The sequence below is a fragment of the Oncorhynchus keta genome, unplaced genomic scaffold (genome assembly GCF_023373465.1).
Source record: "Oncorhynchus keta strain PuntledgeMale-10-30-2019 unplaced genomic scaffold, Oket_V2 Un_contig_23855_pilon_pilon, whole genome shotgun sequence".
Classification (NCBI taxonomy): domain Eukaryota; kingdom Metazoa; phylum Chordata; class Actinopteri; order Salmoniformes; family Salmonidae; genus Oncorhynchus; species Oncorhynchus keta.
Genome location: NW_026283603.1, coordinates 10,001 through 32,930, shown reverse-complemented (window position 1 = coordinate 32,930; position 22,930 = coordinate 10,001). Strand labels below are relative to the sequence as shown.

Here is a 22,930-nt window from a genome sequence, read left to right as displayed (position 1 = left end):
ACCACAGAGTAATGCTGGGCAGACACTACACTACACCACAGAGTAATGCTGAGCAGATACTACACTACACCACAGAGTAATGCTGAGCAGACACTACACTACACCACAGAGTAATGCTGGGCAGATACTACACTACGCCACAGAGTAATGCTGGGCAGACACTACACCACAGAGTAATGCTGGGCAGATACTACACTACACCACAGAGTAATGCTGAACAGACACTACACCACACCACAAACAGAGTAATGCTGGGCAGACACTACACCACAGAGTAATGCTGCAGACACACTACACCACAGAGTAATGCTGGGCAGACACTACACCACACCACAGAGTAATGCTGGGCAGGTACTGGGCAGACACTACACCACAGAGTAATGCTGGGCAGATACTACACTACACCACAGAGCTAACACTACACCACGCTGGGCAGATAATGCTGAGCAATGCCACACTACACCACAGAGTAATGCTAGGCAGATACTATACTACACCACAGAGTAATGCTGAGCAGATACTACACTAAGACCACAGAGTAATGCTGAGCAGACACTACACCACACCACAGAGTAATGCTGAACAGAAAACTACACTACACCACAGAGTAATGCTGGGCAGATACTACACAACACCACAGAGTAATGCTGGGCAGACACTACACTACACCACAGAGTAATGCTGGGCAGATACTACACTACACCACAGAGTAATGCTGGGCAGATACTACACTACACCACAGAGTAATGCTGGGCAGACACTGCACTACGCCACAGAGTAATGCTGGGCAGATACTATACTACGCCACAGATAATACTGAGCAGACACTAAGCGAAATGGAGGAACCCAGTCTTTGCTCTGGAGAGGCAGTTTAAACCAATGAACATTTAAATGGTACCAATGTACTAGAATTTTAGAACATTTAGAATGTTTTTAAATGGTACCAATGTACTAATTTAGAATGTTGTGAAAATGAAACATTTGGTAATACATTATATGATAAAAATATATATTACATTATCACAGTGGAGTGATGCTGTTCATGGGGGGGATGTGAAATGAACTCCTCAGCCTTTAGTGTCCCCCTTATAGAGCCAGCCAATGGTTAGCCTTTCGCTGGGGCCTGACTGGTGAGAAGCTTCAGGGCAGTCACGTGTGCTGGCAAGGCAGAGTTGGCCCCAGGTATGGGCAGAATCGGGAGGAAAGTGGTAGCCCGCTCAGTAAGCAGCGAGACAACATATCTGAAATCAATTTCGCCACGTGGAGGAAAACTCTGGGACTCTTGTGAAGGGGGTTAATGAGGTGTTCTCTACTGGCTCTACAGCCGATGAAGGTGATTAGAGGTGTACTGGCCTAGTCGATGAAGGGTTTCTCCTATGGCTCTACAGCAGAATTAATGAGGGTGTTCTCTACTGGGCTGAGGGTGATTAATGAGGTGTTCTCTACTGGCTCTACAGCCCTCTACTGGCTCTACAGCCGATGAAGGGTTAGGTTAATGAGTGTGCTCTACTGGCTCTACAGCTGATGAAGGTGGTTAATGAGGTGTTCTCTACTGGCTCTACAGCTGATCTGACTGGCTCTAAGCTGACAAAGGTGATTAATGAGGTGTTCTCTACTGGCTCTACATGAAGATTAATGGGTGTTCCTACTGGCTCTAAATGAAGGGGGTTAGGTTAATGAGGTGTGCTCTACTGGCTCTACAGCTGATGAAGGTGATTAATGAGGTGTTCTCTACTGGCTCTACAGCTGATGAAGGTGGTTAATGAGGTGTTCTACTGGCTCTACAGCCGATGAAGGTGATTACTGGCTCTATGAAGGGTTACTTAATGTGTTCTCTACTGGCTCTACAGCTGATGAAGGGGGGTTGAATGAGTGTTCTCTACTGGCTCTACAGCTGATGAAGGTGATTAATGAGGTGTTCTCTACTGGCTCTACAGCCTGAAGGGGTTAATGGTTTCTCTACTGGCTCTATGATGAAGGGGTTAATGAGTGTTCTCTACTGGCTCTACAGCCGATGAAGGGAGTGTGCTCTACTGGCTCTACAGCTGATGAAGTAGTGAGGTGTTCTCTACTGGCTCTACAGCTGATGAAGGGGTTAATGAGGTGTTCTCTACTGGCTCTACAGCCGATGAAGGGGGTTAATGAGGTGTTCTCTACTGGCTCTACAGCTGATGAAGGTGGTTAATGAGATGTGCCCCAACATCACAAGGATCTATACATCGGCAAGAGTCACAGCGGACAGAAACTCTACGCCATCGAGATCTCAGACAACCCGAGGAGAGCATGAACCAGGTAAGACCATTCCTAGAAGTAAAGTTCTCTGGGTTCAAGTGGTTTGGTGAACGTGGTTTCACTCCCTCTCTCCCCTTCTCTCCCTCCCTCTCTCCTCCCTCTCTCCCTCCCTCCCTCCCTCTCCCTCCCTCCCTCCCTCCCTCCCTCCCTCCCCCTCCCTCCCTCCCTCCCTCCCTCTCCTTCTCTCCCCTCCCTCTCTCCTCCCTCTCCCCCTCCTCCCTCTTCTCCCAGGTGAACCAGAGTTCCGCTACACGGCCGGTTCCCATGGTAACGAGGTGCTGGGCCGAGAGCTGCTCCTGCTGCTGATGCAGTTCATGTGTCAGGAGTACCTGTCGGGTAGCCCGCGGATACGCCACCTGGTGCACGGTAGACCAGGATACACCTGCTCCCTCCGTCAACCCCGACGGTTACGACAAAGCCTTTGAAGTGGTAGGTGTGTGGTCCTGAAAGACCCCCACAAAACCCCACAGCTGATAATACAAATATTGACTGCATCATTAAGGCTGTACTGAAACATACCACGGATACAACTGACTCTTTCTGGGACACGTATGAGGACGTCTTTTGCTTGTCAGCCATGTGATCGTCAGATGAAAGATTCTCCTCTTCTGAAAGTCAGAAGTTCAAAGCATCCTCTCCAGTGATTCCAGTGGCGGCTGGTGTCGTTTAGGATGAAGGAGGGTGACTCCTTCCTTATTTCTATTACAGCATATTGGATAACTGTCGCTCATAATTCCGTTCACCCAGTTCAATGTAACAGTGATAGGTTTAGGCTACTACGTGATACTGCAATGTTCCCCCTGTACCCATCATGAGGTTGCTACAACCTACACTATGCATCAAGGGTCAAGAGAAATTAGAGTAATCAAGGAGAGAGACATTGACACATTCAATGCCGCCTGGCACTCTCTTGCCTTCATCTAGCTGATCTAGGGTGAAATCACTTGGGTTTTTTTGGGGGATTCACTTTAGGGGTGTTCCCTGACCACCCATACGTAGAATGAGACTGTAAGTGTTGAGCAGCTTTAATATTGCAGGTAGATTGTAGCTTCAATCAACGTAATGATCTGCATCATTTTCAATCCCCCATATACATATTTTTATTAAGTATATATACAGTGGGGAAAACGAGTATTTGATACACTGCCGATTTTGCAGGTTCTCCTACTTTACAAAGCATGTAGAGGTCTGTAATTTTTATTATAGGTACACTTCAACTGTTTAAATGTATTACACAGTGTATTAACAGTGTAATTAATTTGCATTTGGAAGTGTTCAGTTCCAACCTAGCTAACATAGCATCCCTCTCCGTTTGAGCCAGGTGTTTGAGCAGGCTAAACTAGCTAGCTAACATAGCATCCTCTCTCCGCTTGAGCCAGGTGTTTGAGCAGGCTAAACTAGCTAGCTAACATAGCATCCTCTCCGTTTGAGCCAGGTGTTTGAGCAGGCTAAACTAGCTAGCTAACATAGCATCCCTCTCCGTTTGAGCCAGGTGTTTGAGCAGGCTAAACTAGCTAGCTAACATAGCATCCCTCTCCGTTTGAGCTAGGTGTTTGAGCAGGCTAAACTAGCTAGCCAACATAGCATCCCTCTCCGTTTGAGCCAGGTGTTTGAGCAGGCTAAACTAGCTAGCTAACATAGCATCCTCTCCGTTTGAGCCAGGTGTTTGAGCAGGCTAACCTAGCTAGCTAACATAGCATCCTCTCCGTTTGAGCCAGGTGTTTGAGCAGACTAAACTAGCTAGCTAACATAGCATCCCTCTCCGTTTGAGCCAGGTGTTTGAGCAGGCTAAACTAGCTAGCTAACATAGCATCCCTCTCCGTTTGAGCCAGGTGTTTGAGCAGGCTAAACTAGCTAGCTAACATAGCATCCCTCTCCCATTTGAGCCAGGTGTTTGAGCAGGCTAAACCATTAGCTAACCTTAGCATCCCTCTCCGTTTGAGCCAGGTGTTTGAGCAGGCTAAACTAGCTAGCTTCTGTAGCATCCCTCTCCGTTTGAGCCAGGTGTTTGAGCAGGCTAAACTGTAGCTAGCTAACTTATAGCATCCTCTCCCGTTTGAGCCAGGTGTTTGAGCAGGCTAAACTAGCTAGCTAACATAGCATCCCCCTCCGTTTGAGCCATGTGTTTGAGCAGGCTAAACTAGCTAGCTAACATGACATCCCTCTCCGTTTGAGCCAGGTGTTTGAGCAGGCTAAACTAGCTAGCTAACATAGCATCCCTCTCTGTTTGAGCAGGCTAAACAGCTAGCTAACATAGCATCCCTCTCTGTTTGAGCAGGGCTAAACTAGCTAGCTAACATAGCATCCCTCTCTGTTTGAACAGGCTAAACTAGCTAGCTAACATTTGCATCCCTCCATTTGAGCCAGGTGTTTGAGCAGGCTAAACTAGCTACTAACATAGCATCCCTCTCCGTTTGAGCCAGGTGTTTGAGCAGGCTAAACTAGCTAGCTAACATAGCATCCCTCTCTGTTTGAGCAGGCTAAAACTAGCTAGCTAACATAGCATCCTCCATTTGAGCCAGGTGTTTGAGCAGGCTAAACTAGCTAGCTAACATTTAGCATCCCTCCCCGTTTGAGCCAGGTGTTTGAGCAGGCTAAACTGGCTAGCTAACATAGTATCCCCTCTCTGTTTGAGCAGGCTAAACTAGCTAGCTAACATTGCATCCCCCCCATTTGAGCCAGGTGTTTGAGCAGGCTAAACTAGCTAGCTAACATAGCATCCCTCTCTGTTTGAGCAGGCTAAACTAGCTAGCTAACATAGCATCCCTCTCTGTTTGAGCAGGCTAAACTAGCTAGCTAACATAGCATCCCCTCTCTCTGTTTGAGCAGAGCTAAACTAGCTAGCTAACATTGCATCCCCCTCCATTTGAGCCAGGTGTTTGAGCAGGCTAAACTAGCCAGCTAACATAGCATCCCTCTCTGTTTGAGCAGGCTAAAACTAGCTGGCTAACATAGCATCCCTCTCTGTTTGAGCAGGCTAAAACTAGCTAGCTAACATAGCATCCCTCTCTGTTTGAGCAGGCTAAACTAGCTAGCTAACATAGCATCCTCTCTGTTTGAGCAGGCTAAACTAGCTAGCTAACATAGCATCCCTCTCTGTTTGAGCAGGCCAAACTAGCTAGCCAACATAGCATCCCTCTCTGTTTGAGCAGGCTAAACTAGCTAGCTAACATAGCATCCTTCTCTGTTTGAGCAGGCTAAACTAGCTAGCTAACATAGCATCCCTCTCTGTTTGAGCAGGCTAAACTAGCTAGCTAACATAGCATCCCTCTCCGTTTGAGGCCAGGTGTTTGAGAGCAGGCTAAACTAGCCCCAGCTAACATAGCATCCCTCTCTGTTTGAGCAGGCTAAACTAGCTAGCTAACATAGCATCCCTCTCTGTTTGAGCAGGCTAAACTAGCTCGCTAACATAGCATCCCTCTCTGTTTGAGCAGGCTAAACTAGCTAGCTAACATAGCATCCCTCTCTGTTTGAGCAGGCTAAACTAGCTAACATAGCATCCCTCTCTGTTTGAGCAGGCTAAACTAGCTAGCTAACATAGCATCCTTCTCTGTTTGAGCAGGCTAAACTAGCTAGCTAACATAGCATCCCTCTCTGTTTGAGCAGGCTAAACTAGCTAGCTAACATAGCATCCCTCTCCGCTTGAGCCAGGTGTTTGAGCAGGCTAAATCTTAAGCTAGCTAACATAGCATCCCTCTCTGTTTGAGCAGGCTAAACTAGCTAGCTAACATAGCATCCCTCTCTGTTTGAGCAGGCTAAACTAGCTCGCTAACATAGCATCCCTCTCTGTTTGAGCAGGCTAAACTAGCTAGCTAACATAGCATCCCTCTCTGTTTGAGCAGGCTAAACTAGCTAGCTAACATAGCATCCCTCTCTGTTTGAGCAGGCTAAACTAGCTAGCTAACATAGCATCTGTTGGCAAATTATGATGAAATGACTGAACAAATCATTTTAAATGGAACTGTAACTAAATAAACTTATACTCTGTTTTATTATATCTGATTAACAATATGAGTTCATACGAAGGGATTGTGTGTGACACGGACAAGGAGTAATTAAAGTTAATAAACACCATTCCAACTAGGAAGAAACGAATGGGTTGGGGACTGTGTAAAACACATAAGGTCGTTAGCCTATGGTTGACCCTACAGAAACTTAGCTCTGGGTTTTTCTTTAGATAAGACAGTGAGTGCATTCCTAAGTTTTCTGTTAATTAGAACTGTCAGCTCAGTGGGTGATCGGTAATGTTGAGGGGCCAAAAGTTACCTGGGAGTGTGTTGTGTTAGAATGAACTTTTCACCTCACTTTGTCCCTGTCGAGAGGAGGGATTCTGTTAAAAGCAATGAAATGACGTCATGTTTTGTATATAAACTGTTGCTCGTGGGTAACGTGGGATCGCGCTCGAGAATAAATTCTGTTACCTATTATCAAAAAGACTGGTCTCCGTCTATTTTATGCAAACAAGACCCTTACAAATTCTCATAAAATAGATGAAGGGTTTTCAATTAATGAAAGCACATTGGCATACTGAAATTACAGTAACAGCATCCCTCTCCATTTGAACCGGGTGTTTGAGTATGCTAAACTAGCTAGCTAACATAGCATCCCTCTCCATTTGAACCGGGTGTTTGAGTATGCTAAACTAGCTAGCTAACATAGCATCCCTCTCCATTTGAACCGGGTGTTTGAGTATAGCAAACTAGCTAGCTAACATAGCATCCCTCCATTTGAACCGATGTTTGAGTATGCTAAACTAGCTAGCTAACATAGCATCCCTCTCCATTTGAACCGGTGTTTGAGTATGCCTAAACTAGCTAGCTAACATAGCATCCCTCTCCATTTGAACCGGGTGTTTGAGAGCTAAACTAGCTAGCTAACATAGCATCCTCTCCATTTGAACCGGTGTTTGAGTATGCTAAACTAGCTAGCTGCATTCGCCAGCTAAGTAAGAACGTTTAAAAAATGACAACTAAATAGAGCTATCTCTCGCTCTCTTGTTAATCCTTCATTTTTGAAGAAATGAATTTGTTCAAAACTGTGGAGGGCATCCTCCAGAAGTTGTCATAATTACTGTGTACGTCTATGGAAGGGGGGTGAGAACCATGAGCCTCCTAGGTTTTGTATTGACGTCAATGTACCAAGAGGAGGACAGAAGCTAGCTGTCCTCTGGCTACACCATGGTGCTACCCTACAGAGTGCTGCTGAGGCTATTGTAGACCTTCATTACAAAACATTGTGTTTTAATCAATTATTTTTTTATGTGAATATATATAGTATAGTTTTATTTAAAGAAGGATAACTTTTTATCCTTAATGAATTTAAAACCATTTGGGGACCTCATGTCTTAATTATCTGCTCTCACGTGTCACCATGTGTCACTCTCCCGTTGTCCGTCAGGGTTCAGAGCTGAGTGGCTGGTCCCTGGGTGGGTGGAGTCAGGACGGAGTAGACATCCACCATAACTTCCCCTGACCTCAACTCCATCCTGTGGGAGGCTGAAACAAAGAAAATGGATCCCCAGGAAGATGCTCAACCACCATGTGCCCATTCCCCGAGTGGTATCAGTCCAAGAACTCCACGGTCAGTAAATGCCACACAAGATTCTGAGGAGTTTTCAAAAGACATTGACAGGGGAATCTCAGACATCCAGAACTAGAAAAGAAAAATGAGAGAAGATACTATTGAGACTAGCGAAGTCGCCACCCTCCTTAACGGAAACTTGCAGCCAGATTCGAGCCCCTCTCTGGGCCAAATGTCCCTTCCCCCTTACGAAATTCAAAAGATGCGAGCACCTGTGAAATTGTGATTTGTCCAAATTATAATTTACAAAAGAACAGAGCACCTGAACAAAGTTCCTTGTTAGTCGTCGCATCCCACAGTTAGTTGATAGGGAACTTCTGGTTCTCATCCCATCACTATGACAGATAGAGGACTTCTGGTTCTCATCCTGTCACTATGACAGATAGAGGACTTCTGGTTCTCATCCTGTCACTATGACAGATAGAGGACTTCTGGTTCTCATCCTGTCACTATGACAGATAGAGGACTTCTGGTTCTCATCCTGTCACTATGACAGATAGAGGACTTCTGGTTCTCATCCTGTCACTATGACAGATAGAGGACTTCTGGTTCTCATCCTGTCACTATGACAGATAGAGGACTTCTGGTTCTCATCCTGTCACTATGACAGATAGAGGACTTCTGGGTTCTCATCCTGTCACTATGACTCCCATGACTGATAGAGGACTTCTGGTTCTCATCCTGTCACTATGACAGATAGAGGACTTCTGGTTCTCATCCTGTCACTATGACAGATAGAGGACTTCTGGTTCTCATCCTGTCACTATGACTCCATGACAGATAGGGACTTCTGGTTCTCATCCTGTCACTATGACTCCATGACAGATAGGGGACTTCTGGTTCTCATCCTGTCACTATGACTCCATGACAGATAGAGGACTTCTGGTTCTTATCCTGTCACTATGACTCCATGACAGATAGAGGACTTCTGGTTCTCATCCTGTCACTATGACAGATAGAGGACTTCTGGTTCTCATCCTGTCACTATGACAGATAGAGGACTTCTGGTTCTCATCCTGTCACTATGACAGATAGAGGACTTCTGGTTCTCATCCTGTCACTATGACAGATAGAGGACTTCTGGTTCTCATCCTGTCACTATGACAGATAGAGGACTTCTAGTTCTCATCCTGTCACTGTGACTCCATGACAGATAGAGGACTTCTGGTTCTCATCCTGTCACTATGACAGATAGAGGACTTCTGGTTCTCATCCCGTCACTATGACTCCATGACAGATAGGGGACTTCTGGTTCTCATCCTGTCACTATGACTCCATGACAGATAGGGGACTTCTGGTTCTCATCATGTCACTATGACTCCATGACAGATAGAGGACTTCTGGTTCTCATCCTGTCACTATGACAGATAGAGGACTTCTAGTTCTCATCCTGTCACTATGACTCCATGACAGATAGAGGACTTCTGGTTCTCATCCTGTCACTATGACGATAGAGGACTTCTGGTTCTCATCCCGTCACTATGACTCCATGACAGATAGGGGACTTCTGGTTCTCATCCTGTCACTATGACTCCATGACAGATAGGGGACTTCTGGTTCTCATCCTGTCACTATGACAGATAGAGGACTTCTGGTTCTCATCCCGTCACTATGACTCCATGACAGATAGGGGACTTCTGGTTCTCATCCTGTCACTATGACTCCATGACAGATAGGGGACTTCTGGTTCTCATCCCTGTCACTATGACTCCATGACAGATAGGGGACTTCTGGTTCTCATCCTGTCACTATGACAGATAGAGGACTTCTGGTTCTCATCCTGTCACTATGACAGATAGAGGACTTCTGGTTCTCATCCTGTCACTATGACAGATAGAGGACTTCTGGTTTCTCATCCTGTCACTATGACAGATAGAGGGACTTCTGGTTCTCATCCTGTCACTATGACAGATAGAGGGACTTCTGGTTCTCATCCTGTCACTATGACAGATAGAGGACTTCTAGTTCTCATCCTGTCACTATGACAGATAGAGGACTTCTGGTTCTCATCCTGTCACTATGACAGATAGAGGACTTCTGGTTCTCATCCCGTCACTATGACTCCATGACAGATAGGGGACTTCTGGTTCTCATCCTGTCACTATGACTCCATGACAGATAGGGGACTTCTGGTTCTCATCCTGTCACTATGACAGATAGAGGACTTCTGGTTCTCATCCTGTCACTATGACTCCATGACAGATAGAGGACTTCTGGTTCTCATCCTGTCACTATGACAGATAGAGGACTTCTGGTTCTCATCCTGTCACTATGACTCCATGACAGATAGGGACTTCTGGTTCTCATCCTGTCACGATGACTCCATGACAGATAGAGGGCTTCTGGTTTTCATCCTGTCACTATGACTCCATGACAGATAGAGGACTTCTGGTTCTCATCCTGTCACTATGACTCCATGACAGATAGAGGACTTCTAGTTCTCATCCTGTCACTATGACTCCATGACAGATAGAGGACTTCTGGTTCTCATCCTGTCACTATGACAGATAGAGGACTTCTGGTTCTCATCCTGTCACTATGACAGATAGAGGACTTCTGGTTCTCATCCTGTCACTATGACAGATAGAGGACTTCTGGTTCTCATCCTGTCACTATGACAGATAGAGGACTTCTGGTTCTCATCCTGTCACTATGACAGATAGAGGACTTCTGGTTCTCATCCTGTCACTATGACAGATAGAGGACTTCTAGTTCTCATCCTGTCACTATGACTCCATGACAGATAGAGGACTTCTGGTTCTCATCCTGTCACTATGACAGATAGAGGACTTCTGGTTCTCATCCCGTCACTATGACTCCATGACAGATAGAGGACTTCTGGTTCTCATCCCGTCACTATGACTCCATGACAGATAGGGGACTTCTGGTTCTCATCCTGTCACTATGACTCCATGACAGATAGGGGACTTCTGGTTCTCATCCCGTCACTATGACTCCATGACAGATAGGGACTTCTGGTTCTCATCCTGTCACTATGACTCCATGACAGATAGAGGACTTCTGGTTCTCATCCCATCACTATGACTCCATGACAGATAGGGGACTTCTGGTTCTCATCCTGTCACTATGACTCCATGACAGATAGGGACTTATGGTTCTCATCCTGTCACTATGACAGATAGAGGACTTCTGGTTTTCATCCTGTCACTATGACAGATAGAGGACTTCTGGTTCTCATCCTGTCACTATGACAGATAGAGGACTTCTGGTTCTCATCCTGTCACTATGACAGATAGAGGACTTCTGGTTCTCATCCTGTCACTATGACTCCATGACTGATAGAGGACTTCTGGTTCTCATCCTGTCACTATGACAGATAGAGGACTTCTGGTTCTCATCCTGTCACTATGACAGATAGAGGACTTCTGGTTCTCATCCTGTCACTATGACTCCATGACAGATAGGTACTTCTGGTTCTCATCCTGTCACTATGACTCCATGACAGATAGGGGACTTCTGGTTCTCATCCTGTCACTATGACTCCATGACAGATAGAGGACTTCTGGTTCTTATCCTGTCACTATGACTCCATGACAGATAGAGGACTTCTGGTTCTCATCCTGTCACTATGACAGATAGAGGACTTCTGGTTCTCATCCTGTCACTATGACAGATAGAGGACTTCTGGTTCTCATCCTGTCACTATGACAGATAGAGGACTTCTGGTTCTCATCCTGTCACTATGACAGATAGAGGGACTTCTGGTTCTCATCCTGTCACTATGACAGATAGAGGACTTCTAGTTCTCATCCTGTCACTGTGACTCCATGACAGATGAGGACTTCTGGTTCTCATCCTGTCACTATGACAGATAGAGGACTTCTGGTTCTCATCCCGTCACTATGACTCCATGACAGATAGGGGACTTCTGGTTCTCATCCTGTCACTATGACTCCATGACAGATAGGGGACTTCTGGTTCTCATCATGTCACTATGACTCCATGACAGATAGAGGACTTCTGTTCTCATCCTGTCACTATGACAGATAGAGGACTTCTAGTTCTCATCCTGTCACTATGACTCCATGACAGATAGAGGACTTCTGGTTCTCATCCTGTCACTATGACAGATAGAGGACTTCTGGTTCTCATCCCGTCACTATGACTCCATGACAGATAGGGGACTTCTGGTTCTCATCCTGTCACTATGACTCCATGACAGATAGGGGACTTCTGGTTCTCATCCTGTCACTATGACAGATAGAGGACTTCTGGTTCTCATCCCGTCACTATGACTCCATGACAGATAGGGGACTTCTGGTTCTCATCCTGTCACTATGACTCCATGACAGATAGGGGACTTCTGGTTCTCATCCTGTCACTATGACTCCATGACAGATAGGGGACTTCTGGTTCTCATCCTGTCACTATGACAGATAGAGGACTTCTGGTTCTCATCCTGTCACTATGACAGATAGAGGACTTCTGGTTCTCATCCTGTCACTATGACAGATAGAGGACTTCTGGTTCTCATCCTGTCACTATGACAGATAGAGGACTTCTGGTTCTCATCCTGTCACTATGACAGATAGAGGACTTCTGGTTCTCATCCTGTCACTATGACAGATAGAGGACTTCTGGTTCTCATCCTGTCACTATGACAGATAGAGGGACTTCTGGTTCTCATCCTGTCACTATGACAGATAGAGGACTTCTGGTTCTCATCCCGTCACTATGACTCCATGACAGATAGGGGACTTCTGGTTCTCATCCTGTCACTATGACTCCATGACAGATAGGGGACTTCTGGTTCTCATCCTGTCACTATGACAGATAGAGGACTTCTGGTTCTCATCCTGTCACTATGACTCCATGACAGATAGAGGACTTCTGGTTCTCATCCTGTCACTATGACAGATAGAGGACTTCTGGTTCTCATCCTGTCACTATGACTCCATGACAGATAGAGGGACTTCTGGTTCTCATCCTGTCACGATGACTCCATGACAGATAGAGGCTTCTGGTTTCATCCTGTCACTATGACTCCATGACAGATAGAGGACTTCTGGTTCTCATCCTGTCACTATGACTCCATGACAGATAGAGGACTTCTAGTTCTCATCCTGTCACTATGACTCCATGACAGATAGAGGACTTCTGGTTCTCATCCTGTCACTATGACAGATAGAGGACTTCTGGTTCTCATCCTGTCACTATGACAGATAGAGGACTTCTGGTTCTCATCCTGTCACTATGACAGATAGAGGACTTCTGGTTCTCATCCTGTCACTATGACAGATAGAGGACTTCTGGTTCTCATCCTGTCACTATGACAGATAGAGGACTTCTAGTTCTCATCCTGTCACTATGACTCCATGACAGATAGAGGACTTCTGGTTCTCATCCTGTCACTATGACAGATAGAGGGACTTCTGGTTCTCATCCGTCACTATGACTCCATGACAGATAGAGGACTTCTGGTTCTCATCCCGTCACTATGACTCCATGACAGATAGGGGACTTCTGGTTCTCATCCTGTCACTATGACTCCATGACAGATAGGGGACTTCTGGTTCTCATCCCGTCACTATGACTCCATGACAGATAGGGGGACTTCTGGTTCTCATCCTGTCACTATGACTCCATGACAGATAGAGGACTTCCTGGTTCTCATCCTCACTATGACTCCATGACAGATAGGGGACTTCTGGTTCTCATCCTGTCACTATGACTCCATGACAGATAGGGGACTTATGGTTCTCATCCTGTCACTATGACAGATAGAGGACTTCTGGTTTTCATCCGGTCACTATGACTCCATGACAGATAGGGGACTTCTAGTTCTCATCCTGTCACTATGACTCCATGACAGATAGAGGACTTCTGGTTCTCATCCTGTCACTATGACAGATAGAGGACTTCTGGTTCTCATCCTGTCACTATGACAGATAGAGGACTTCTGGTTCTCATCCTGTCACTATGACAGATAGAGGACTTCTGGTTCTCATCCTGTCACTATGACAGATAGAGGACTTCTGGTTCTCATCCTGTCACTATGACAGATAGAGGACTTCTAGTTCTCATCCTGTCACTATGACTCCATGACAGATAGAGGACTTCTGGTTCTCATCCTGTCACTATGACAGATAGAGGACTTCTGGTTCTCATCCCGTCACTATGACTCCATGACAGATAGGGGACTTCTGGTTCTCATCCTGTCACTATGACTCCATGACAGATAGGGGACTTCTGGTTCTCATCCTGTCACTATGACAGATAGAGGACTTCTGGTTCTCATCCCGTCACTATGACTCCATGACAGATAGGGGACTTCTGGTTCTCATCCTGTCACTATGACTCCATGACAGATAGGGGACTTCTGGTTCTCATCCTGTCACTATGACTCCATGACAGATAGGGGACTTCTGGTTCTCATCCTGTCACTATGACAGATAGAGGACTTCTGGTTCTCATCCTGTCACTATGACAGATAGAGGACTTCTGGTTCTCATCCTGTCACTATGACAGATAGAGGACTTCTGGTTCTCATCCTGTCACTATGACAGATAGAGGACTTCTGGTTCTCATCCTGTCACTATGACAGATAGAGGACTTCTGGTTCTCATCCTGTCACTATGACAGATAGAGGACTTCTAGTTCTCATCCTGTCACTATGACAGATAGAGGACTTCTGGTTCTCATCCTGTCACTATGACAGATAGAGGACTTCTGGTTCTCATCCCGTCACTATGACTCCATGACAGATAGGGGACTTCTGGTTCTCATCCTGTCACTATGACTCCATGACAGATAGGGGACTTCTGGTTCTCATCCTGTCACTATGACAGATAGAGGACTTCTGGTTCTCATCCTGTCACTATGACTCCATGACAGATAGAGGACTTCTGGTTCTCATCCTGTCACTATGACAGATAGAGGACTTCTGGTTCTCATCCTGTCACTATGACTCCATGACAGATAGGGGACTTCTGGTTCTCATCCTGTCACGATGACTCCATGACAGATAGAGGGCTTCTGGTTTCATCCTGTCACTATGACTCCATGACAGATAGAGGACTTCTGGTTCTCATCCTGTCACTATGACTCCATGACAGATAGAGGACTTCTAGTTCTCATCCTGTCACTATGACTCCATGACAGATAGAGGACTTCTGGTTCTCATCCTGTCACTATGACAGATAGAGAGGACTTCTGGTTCTCATCCTGTCACTATGACAGATAGAGGACTTCTGGTTCTCATCCTGTCACTATGACAGATAGAGGACTTCTGGTTCTCATCCTGTCACTATGACAGATAGAGGACTTCTGGTTCTCATCCTGTCACTATGACAGATAGAGGACTTCTAGTTCTCATCCTGTCACTATGACTCCATGACAGATAGAGGACTTCTGGTTCTCATCCTGTCACTATGACAGATAGAGGACTTCTGGTTCTCATCCCGTCACTATGACTCCATGACAGATAGAGGACTTCTGGTTCTCATCCTGTCACTATGACTCCATGACAGATAGGGGACTTCTGGTTCTCATCCCGTCACTATGACTCCATGACAGATAGGGGACTTCTGGTTCTCATCCTGTCACTATGACTCCATGACAGATAGGGGACTTCTGGTTCTCATCCCGTCACTATGACTCCATGACAGATAGGGGACTTCTGGTTCTCATCCTGTCACTATGACTCCATGACAGATAGAGGACTTCTGGTTCTCATCCCGTCACTATGACTCCATGACAGATAGGGGACTTCTGGTTCTCATCCTGTCACTATGACTCCATGACAGATAGGGGACTTCTGGTTCTCATCCTGTCACTATGACAGATAGAGGACTTCTGGTTTTCATCCGGTCACTATGACTCCATGACAGATAGGGGACTTCTAGTTCTCATCCTGTCACTATGACTCCATGACAGATAGAGGACTTCTGGTTCTCATCCTGTCACTATGACAGATAGAGGACTTCTGGTTTTCCTCCTCACTTCTCCCCTCTCCTCTCCTCTCTTTCTCTCCTCCTTTCCTCTTTCTCCTCCTCTCCTTTCTCCTCTTTCCTCCCATTCCCTTTTTCCTCTCCTCTCCTCTCCTCTCCTCTCTCTCCTCTCCTCTCCTCTCTCCTCTCCTCTCCTCTCCTCTCCTCTCCTCTCCCTCTCCTCTCCTTTCCTCTCCCTCTCCTCTCCTCTCCTCTCCTCTCCTCTCCCTCTCCTCTCTCTCTCTCTCCTCTCCTCTCCTCTCCTTTCCTCTCCTCTCCTCTCCTTTCCTCTCCTCTCCTCTCCTCTCCTCTCCTCTGTTTCTCCTCTCCTCTCCTCTCCTCCTCCTCTGTTTTTCTCCTCTCCTCTCCTCTCCTCTCCTCTCCTCTCCTCTCCCTCTCCTCTCCTCTCCTCTCCTCTCCTCTCCTCTCCTCTCCCCTCCTCTCCTCTCCTCCTCTCCTCTCTCCTCTCCTCTTCCTCTCCTCTCCTCTCCTCAGGTAGCAGCAGAGACGCGTGCGCTGGTCTCCTGGATGGAGAAGATCCCGTTCGTCCTGGGTGGTAACCTCCAGGGAGGGGAGTTGGTGGTGACCTTCCCCTACGACAGGACCCGTTCCCAGGGTGTATCCAGGGAGCAGACCCCCACCCCAGACGACCACGTCTTCCGCTGGCTCGCCTTCTCCTACGCATCCACCCACCGCCTGATGACCGACGCCAGACGACGAGTCTGCCACACCGAGGACTTTGCCAAGGAAGATGGCACCATCAACGGGGCGTCCTGGCACACCGCGGCAGGGAGTTAGTGTTGATGTTTTCCCATTCAATTCAATTCAATTCAATTCAGTTCAGTTCAATTCAATTCAATTCAATTCATTTCAGTTCATTCCAATTGAATTCAGTTCAGTTCATTTCAGTTCAATTCAATTCAGTTCATTTCAGTTCAATTCAGTTCATTTCAGTTCATTCCAATTGAATTCAGTTCAGTTCATTTCAGTTCAATTCAATTCAGTTCATTTCAGTTCATTCCAATTCAGTTCAGTTCATTTCAGTTCAGTTCAATTCAATTCATTTCATTTCATTTCAGCTCAATTCATTTCAGTTCAATTCATTTCAGTTCAATTCAATTAATTTCAATTCATTTCAGTTCAGTTCAATTCATTTCAGTTAATCTCTGATTCAATTAAATTCATGTATTGATGTATTATCACAGACCAGTAGCAGAGTAGTTCTTCATTTCAAACCTTTTGGGGGAAAAAACACATTTCTTTGACCATCACCAATTGTACATTGTACAATTTCTCGTAGATAAATGGCTGGTTCTTTTTTTCCAAGACATCGTAGGCTCATGTACTTCTACGTGAAGCGGTCAAATTAGCGCTCTATTTTGTTTTTTGACCTTTAATCCCAGAAAAATGGCCTTAACTCAAAAAGCGTTGAGACCTCGACGCCATCTTGTTTCTGGGCTAACAGCCCATTAGGCCAAACCTATGTTTCTGGGCTAACAGCCCATTAGGCCAAACCTATGTTTCTGGGCTAACAGCCCATTAGGCCAAACCTATGTTTCTGGGCTAACAGCCCATTAGGCCAAACCTATGTTTCTGGGCTAACAGCCCATTAGGCCAAACCTATGTTTCTGGGCTAACAGCCCATTAGTCCAAACCTATGTTTCTGTGCTAACTGCCCATTCGGCCAAACCTATGTTTCTGGGCTAACAGCCCATTAGACCAAACCTATGCTCACCAAGTTTCGTCTTGGAAAGTCTTTACCATTTAGGAGAAATGGCCATGTCATGATTGGTGATGTTTTGTACATTTGCAAATAGAATCCATTCGCCATCTGGTGGAATTTACGGGGACAACGGAAAAATGACCAACATTTTTAAATGTTATAAAACGGAAATCGAATGTCCGAGACACTTCGTTCGATGACTTCCCGGAAGATCTGGCCCTGGTGCACGGCCCGACGCTGTCGGCAAATTTTCAAACATTCGCAGACGTGTCTAGTAAGGGACCGTACATTTGCAATATGGAGATTCTCATCGACCATACAGCAAATGCCGAACAGGGCACGTCAGGTATGAAAAAACTTTTTTTTAAAGTCTCATACAACATACAGTGGCTTTCGAAAGTATTCACCCCCCTTGGCATTTTTCCTATTTTGTTGCCTTACAACCTGGAATTAAAATATATTTTTGGGGGGTTTGTATCATTTGATTGACACAACATGCCTACCAGTTTGTAGATTCAAAATATGTTTTATTGTGAAACAAGCAACAAATAAGACAACAAAATGAACTTGAGCGTGCATAACTTTTCACCTCCCCAAAGTCAATAATATGTAGAGACATCTTTTGCTGAAATTACATGTGCAAGTCTCTTGGGGTATGTCTCTATAAGCTTGGCATGTCTAGCCACTGGGAGTTTTTCCCATTCTTCAAGGCACAACTGCTCCAGCTCCCAAGTTGTATGGGTTCCGCTGGTGCACAGCAATCTTTAAGTCATACCACAGATTCTCGATTGGATTGAGGTCTGGGCTTTGACTAGGCCATTCCAAGACATTTAAATGTGTCCCCTTAAACCACTCAAGTGTTGCTTTCGCAGTATGCTTAGGGACATTGTCCTGCTGGAAGGTGAACTCCGTCCCAGTCTTAAATCTCTGGAAGATTGAAACAGGTTTCCCTCAAGAATTTCCCTGTATTTAGCGCCATCCATCATTCCTTCAATTCTGACCAGTTTCCCAGTCCCTGCCGATGGAAAAACATACCACAGACCAGTACCAGAGTAGCTCTTCATTTAAACACATGCTGATTTGATTTATTATCTTTATAAAACACTGGTGAAAAAATAACATATGAGCTGATGTCTTTTCATTGGGCAGTTGGCCGACAGATAAATTACTCTGTCTGTGCCGCTGTGTTGGCAGGTATGAACGACTAGCCCCCTGTCTCTCAGTGTTACAGTGCAGTAGCACCACTGTCTCTGTGTCGGCAGGTATGAACGACTTCAGCTACTTGCACACCAACTGCTTTGAGCTGTCGATGTACGTGGGCTGTGACAAATTCCCCCATGAGAGTGAGCTGGCGGAGGAGTGGGAAAACAACCGGGAGTCTCTGCTCGTCTTCATGGAGCAGGTACAGTATGTAGAGTCCAGAAAGGGTGTGTAGAGTCTAGAGAGGGTGTAAAGTCCAGAGAGGGCATAGAGTCTAGAGAGGTTGTAGAGTCCAGAGAGGGCGTAGAGTCCAGAGAGGTTGTAGAGTCCAGAGAGGTTGTAGAGTCCAGAGAGGTTGTAGAGTCCAGAGAGGTTGTAGAGTCCAGAGAGGGCGTAGAGTCCAGAGAGGGCGTAGAGTCCAGAGAGGGCGTAGAGTCCAGAGAGGGCGTAGAGTCCAGAGAGGGCGTAGAGTCCAGAGAGGGCATAGAGTCCAGAGAGGGCGTAGAGTCCAGAGAGGGCGTAGAGTCCAGAGAGGGCGTAGAGTCCAGAGAGGGCGTAGAGTCCAGAGAGGGCGTAGAGTCAAGAGAGGTTGTAGAGTCTAGAGAGGTTGTAGAGTCTAGAGAGGTTGTAGAGTCTAGAGAGGTTGTAGAGTATAGAGAGGTTGTAGAGTCTAGAGAGGTTGTAGAGTCTAGAGAGGTTGTAGAGTCTAGAGAGGTTGTAGAGTCTAGAGAGGTTGTAGAGTCTAGAGAGGTTGTAGAGTCTAGAGAGGTGCATAGAGTCTAGAGAGTGCATAGAGTCTAGAGAGTGCATAGAGTCCAGAGAAGGTCATGATAGCTAGCCAGCCAGTAAGATAACGCTAGCTAGCCAGCCAGTAAGATAATATTAGCTAGCCAGCCAGTAAGATAACGTTAGCTAGCCAGCCAGTAAGATAATGTTAGCTAGCCAGCCGGTAAGATAATCTAACGTTAGCTAGCGAGCCAGTAAGATAACATCAGCTAGCGAGCCAGTAAGATAACGTTAGCTAGCGAGCCATTAAGATAACCTAACGTTAGCTAGCGAACAATATGCTTTGACTTGCAATAAAAATCCACTTTCTGACTAAATTAGAAATGTATAATATCTGACAATGTTGCTAGACTCTTATATACATGGATGAACGCTTCAAGGCAGACTGGAACCATTTTATTCTGTTCTGTTTTGCAGCTACATCATTACATTTACATTTACATTTAAGTCATTTAGCAGACGCTCTTATCCAGAGCGACTTACAAATTGGTGCATTCACCTTATGACATCCAGTGGAACAGCCACTTTACAATAGTGCATCTAAATCTTTTAAATGGAGGGGGGTGAGAAGGATTACTTTATCCTCTCCTAGGTATTCCTTAAAGAATTGGGGTTTCAGGTGTCTCCGGAAGGTGGTGATTGACTCCGCTGTCCTGGCGTCGTGAGGGAGTTTGTTCCACCATTGGGGGGCCACATCTTGTTTGGTCAGCGTTGTGTCACTCAGGTTCAAAGTAACCCGTCACAACTTTTTCCAACTGCACTGTCGAACAGCTCCTGTTAAATTCAGGACGTAAATGTTGCTGAGAAAAGTAGCAAAACCTTTGTAGTTCTCGATCGCGGTTGTATCTTTCAAAAACACAGCAGTAGAAAGGACCGTCAACACATACTAAGCAACTCACGTTATAGACAGAAGCTACATGGCAGACCAATCCAAACTCCTCTCCCGGCATGTCCAGCCCGTCCATTATCTCAGCCAATCATGGCTGACGGGAAGGGTCCTGCCGTTTTCCGTGGCTTAAACCAATTAAGCTAGTATTTTAACAAATTGTATTCGTATTTACAGATTGAATAAATGTTGGTTTATTAAGGCACACGAAAGGTGACATGTTCCAGAAGGCATTTCCATGACAACAACGACAACAAGACGTTTAAATGCCTCTCCTGCGAAGTAGTGACATGCGACATGCGCCTAGCTTTCTGAAACCAGTCATATTATACTGTTTAAATATTTATATCAAGGATCACATTGAAAATAATAGTTTTAAGCATTCATGTGTCATACTCTGGGGTTTATTGTACTTTTAAATACTGTTAAAACTTGTTTTTACCCCCAAAATAAAATATAATATCATCAAATTAATATTATATATGATACGTTACATATTATTATTATTGTTGTTATTATTATTATTCAGTCAGTTGATCTTTGACCTCTGACCTTTCATGCACAGGTGCATCGTGGGATCAAAGGCATTGTCTGGGACATGCAGGGGCGGGGGGCATAGCCAACGCCACCATCCAAGTGGAAGGGATCGGCCATGACATTAGAACAGGTAGAGATACATTTATTTTATTGATTTATAACACCTTTATTTAACCAGGTAGGCTAGTTGAGAACACCTTTATTTAACCAGGTAGGCTAGTTGAGAACACCTTTATTTAAACAGGTAGGCTAGTCGAGAGTTGAGAACACCTTTATTTAACCAGGTAGGCTAGTTGAGAACACCTTTATTTAACCAGGTAGACTAGTTGAGAACACCTTTATTTAACCAGGTAGGCCAGTTGAGAACACCTTTATTTAACCAGGTAGGCTAGTTGAGAACACCTTTATTTAACCAGGTAGGCTAGTTGAGAACACCTTTATTTAACCTTTATTTAACCAGGTAGGCTAGTTGAGAACACCTTTATTTAACCAGGTAGGCTAGTTGAGAACACCTTTATTTAACCAGGTAGACTAGTTGAGAACACCTTTATTTAACCAGGTAGGCTAGTTGCGAACACCTTTATTTAACCAGGTAGGCAAGTTGAGAACAAGTTCTCATTTACAACGCGCGACCTGGCCATTATAAAGCAAAGCAGCTCGATACATACAACAACAGAGTTACACATGGAATAAAACAAAACATACAGTCAATAATACAGTAGAAAAATAAGTCTATATACAATGTGAGCAAATGAGGTGAGATAAGGGAGGCAAAGGCAAAAAAGGCCATGGTGGCGAAGTAAATACAATGTAGCAAGTAAAACACTGGAATGGTTGATTTGCAATGGAAAAATGTGCAAAGAAGAAATAGAAATACTGGGGTGCAAAGGAGCAAAATAAATAAATAAATAAATACAGTAGGGAAAGCGGTAGTTGTTTGGGCTAAATTATAGATGGGCTATGTACAGGTGCAGTAATATGTGAGCTGCTGTGATAGCTGGTGCTTAAAGCTAGTGAGGGAGATAAGTTTTTCCAGTTTCAGAGATTTTTGTAGTTCGTTCCAGTCATTGGCAGCAGAGAACTGGAAGGAAAGGCGGCCAAAGGAAGAATTGGTTTTGGGGGTGACCAGAGAGATATACCTGCTAGAGCGCGTGCTACAGGTGGGTGCTGCTATGGTGACCAGCGAGCTGAGATAAGGCGGGGCTTTACCGAGCAGAGACTTGTAGATGACCTGGAGCCAGTGGGTTTGGCGACGAGTGTGAAGCAAGGACCAGCCAACGAGAGCGTACAGGTCGCTTTGGTGGGTAGTATATGGGGCTTTGGTGACCAAACGGATGGCACTGTGATAGACTGCATCCAATTTATTGAGTAGGGTATTGGAGGCTATTTTGTAAATGACATCACCGAAGTCGAGGATCAGTAGGATAGTCAGTTTTACAAGGGTATGTTTGGCAGCATGAGTGAAGGATACTTTGTTGTGAAATAGGAAGACAATTCTAGATTTAACTTTGGATTGGAGATGTTTGATGTGAGTCTGGAAGGAGAGTTTACAGTCTAACCAGACACCTAGGTATTTGTAGTTGTCCACATATTCTAAGTCAGAACCGTCCAGAGTAGTGATGTTGTGCGGGCAGCGATCGGTTGAAGAGCATGCATTTAGTTTTACTTGTATTTAAGAGCAATTGGAGGCCACGGAAGGAGAGTTGTTGGCACAGTGTCCAAAGAATTGCCAGAAGTATACAGAATGGTGTCGTCTGCATAGAGGTGGATCAGAGAATCACCAGCAGCAAGAGCGACATCATTGATGTATACAGAGAAGAGAGTTGGTCCAAGAATTTAACCCTGTGGTACCCCCATAGAGACTGTCAGAGGTCCAGACAACAGACCCTCCGATTTGACACACTTAACTCTATCAGAGAAGTAGTTGGTGAACCAGGCAAGGCAATCATTTGAGAAATCAAGGCTATCGAGTCTGCC

The 22,930-nt window shown here is 45.4% G+C and overlaps 1 pseudogene; it reads left to right on the top strand.

Annotated features, from left to right (window-relative positions):
- Window positions 1-21,083, top strand: part of LOC127921869 (inactive carboxypeptidase-like protein X2) — a 39,497-nt pseudogene extending 18,414 nt beyond the window's left edge.
- The last annotated feature ends 1,847 nt before the right edge of the window (window positions 21,084-22,930 follow it).